Below are 3,099 nucleotides of genomic sequence, written 5' to 3'. Positions count from 1 at the left end.
CATGCCACCCAGCAGCAGCCCTCACGGCGGGGAATTGCCTCTGCCACTCACCTGGCTCCCACGGCGGTGAGCCCCCACCAGCAGCCAGGTGAGTGGTGGAGGCGATTCCCCGCCGTGAGGGCTGCTGCTGGGCGGCACGGAGCACTGGCTCCGTTTACACTTAAAGAAGCCGCCCGCCGCCCGCCTGGAGGCGCGTTCACGGGCTGCTGCGCCTGGTTTAGATGGACCTTTGGTCTGACCCAGCAGGGCTCTTCTTACGTTCACCCACTCTGCTTTTGGAGGGGAGGGGGAGTGGTGGGGGGGGCAACTCGCAGGAGTTCGTGCACGCAGGTTCCGGGACGGACCCTGGCTGGGGCTCCTTTCCTGCTTCTCCAAGACAAACTTCCTGTGCTCCTGCTGTGGTAATCCTGGAGGCCCAAGTGGTCAGTTTCAGCCACGGTGCAGCTGCTTCTTGCAGTGCAACCACACCAACAGGCCACCTGGCACATTTCCATCGGATCTAGGAGGCAGAAAATGGACCCTTGCCAAAATTACTGGACTTGGTCACGGACCTTGTAGGAGGGTCCATGGCTTCCTCTTGATCCCCTTTACAAGTAACACACTTAGAACAGAAACGGGGCTGCCTGGAACAAATAAAGATTTTGTTAAATCACGGTACCTCTGAATATCCTAGTCTAGGCGTCACTGTTAAGTTTCTAGAGGCTGCGGCTGCCTGGCTGGCACCTGGGATTTGTCCAGCCCTGCCCACAAACAAGAGCTACCCAAGATCATCTGCGTGATGGGGCTCTGCCGGCCATCCTGGCAACTTCTGACTGCATCCCCAGAAACCAGCAAAAGAGGAGGATGTTGTGGGCCAGGGACTCTACTTTGAATTCTGTCATCCCATCCAAACTGAGGATGTTGGGTTTTAGTATCACATCCAGCTTTCACATTAAGAAAATTAGAGAGAGAGAGAGAGAGAGAGAGAAAGTTCCTAGTCCCTATTGGTTGAGCAGATTGGCCAACTACTTTCAAGTTACAGAGTCTCCCATCCCTATACTTGTAAAGGGGAATCCTCACTGGCTAGTCCATCTGATTGGTTCAGTGCAACACGGTTCAGTTCGAATTGATTCAAAATTTGAACCGAAACTGCGTTTTTTGGTTTTGTGCACACCCCTAGTCCATGTGACAAAAGCAGAATTTATTATGCAATATCGCTCCATGTACTTGATTTGCATAATTTACAGCTTACATAGTTCAGCTTCAGGTTTACAGAATTTAAATTATATAAAAACACAGGGTATGCACTGCCCTGGCATTGGTGTGGTTGAATGTGCTGCACTAGCCAAGAGAGAAGCCATTTCACACAAACAAATTGCCACTTGATGCTAGCCCTTTTATTTATATATATATTGACCTCAGTGTACCCTGTCAAACAAGAAAGATCACTAATAGTTATGGTAGGTAATCATGGAGCCTCCATCTATAGAGGCAGCCCATCTTTGAATAATAGTTGCTTGTAAATGAGTTGCAAACAGTGAGACCCAAAGGACACGCAAGGAGTAGCGATAGGCAGAGCTCAGATGTGTGTAAGGTAAGAACAAATTGACCTATGGCAAAGTGGAACCTCCATGTTCAGAGGCAGTGTACCACTGAATACTAATTGCTAGGCAGCAATAGTAAGGAAGAGTTATAGCCTTCAAGGAAAAAAGAGACCACATCTCAAGCTGCTATGGACTATATGAGGTCCTTTTATTTCTGCTAGACGTTATATGCCCAATGCATTTCAGCCCAAGGATTTCTTGTAGAACTGCTCCATGCGCACTGGGCAACAACAACAAATATTTATATACCGCTTTTCATCAAAAGGTTCAAAAGCGGTTTACAAGGAGAAATAATAAATATATATATAAAGATGGTGGACATTATAAATATAATGTCCACCAGAAATAGAAGGACCTCATATATTCCATCGCAGCTTGAGAGGTGGTCTCTTTTTTTTGCTGTCATCCCAGTGGACATTTCTTGGTTTTTTTGTGGGGTTTTTTATTGCCTTCAAGGCCTTTTTCTGGGCTTTCTGGAAGCAACTGATTGGCACCATAACAACTGGACCCTTGGTCTGTCTCACCAGTCCTCCTCTTCTGCCCCCTGCCCAGAACAATGTAACAGTCCTATATTTTGACAGTGTAGCACAGAAGTTCCCAATATTGTAGCTGGGGATGATGGGAGTTGTAGTTCAGCAACATCTGGAGGCCCCCAGGTTGGGAACCACTGGTGTAGAACAAGGGTTTCTCCTCTTGAGTTCCCAGGTGATGTGGGACAACAACCCCTATCATCCTCTGCTTCAGGCATTGTGGTAGGTATGATGGGAGTTGTAGTCCAATATCTGCGGCCCAAAGTGCTGAACCCCTGACATAGAAGTCAATAGAAGGATAAATGCGGTTTTGTTTCGATCAGTGGCTGCACTGTTGTTTCTTTCACGTGTGAATTGGGACTCGGTGAAGCATGAGAGCTGGAAGTGCTTCTTTGGGTGCGTCCTTCAAAGCTGATACTTTAATATATGCGAGAGAATCTCAGAATGATAGGCGTGGTAGTCCCTACGAGAAACCTACTAGTTCCTTCCGCGGCATTCCAAGATAGTTCTTATATTTAAACCAATGTAGTTTGATATTTATATACTGTATTTTTAAACACTTGTGTTTTTTTCCTCTCTCTCTCTCTTTCCCCCACCCCCCGATTCAGAAATTTCTCAGATTTTCAACCTCTTTCTTCCAGCCGTGTAAATTCCTTAAGGTGCTCTTATATACTAATAAATTCTCTCCTCCTTATGGCAACATTAACACACACGCGTGAGGGCTGAGTGTATCTCCTATCCCCCCCCCCTTTTTTTAAAAATCAAGATTAAACATTCTCATTTCAATTTGCCCTCCGTTCCTGGGTTCTTGCATTTAAAAAATGGGGCAAGGCCGGTTTTCGTTTTCAGACCTGTTCAGCACATTCACAAAACATTGGTTTGGGGTGGAGGGGAGGTTAAAGTTTTGTCTGATGAAGTGCTGGGTGCTTCTTAAAATGGGATTGAATGCAGCCATAGAATGCACAAATGGCTCATTTGCTTCACTT

The sequence above is a fragment of the Hemicordylus capensis genome, chromosome 2 (assembly GCF_027244095.1).
Source record: "Hemicordylus capensis ecotype Gifberg chromosome 2, rHemCap1.1.pri, whole genome shotgun sequence".
NCBI lineage: Eukaryota > Metazoa > Chordata > Lepidosauria > Squamata > Cordylidae > Hemicordylus > Hemicordylus capensis.
This window is presented reverse-complemented; position numbering follows the sequence as displayed.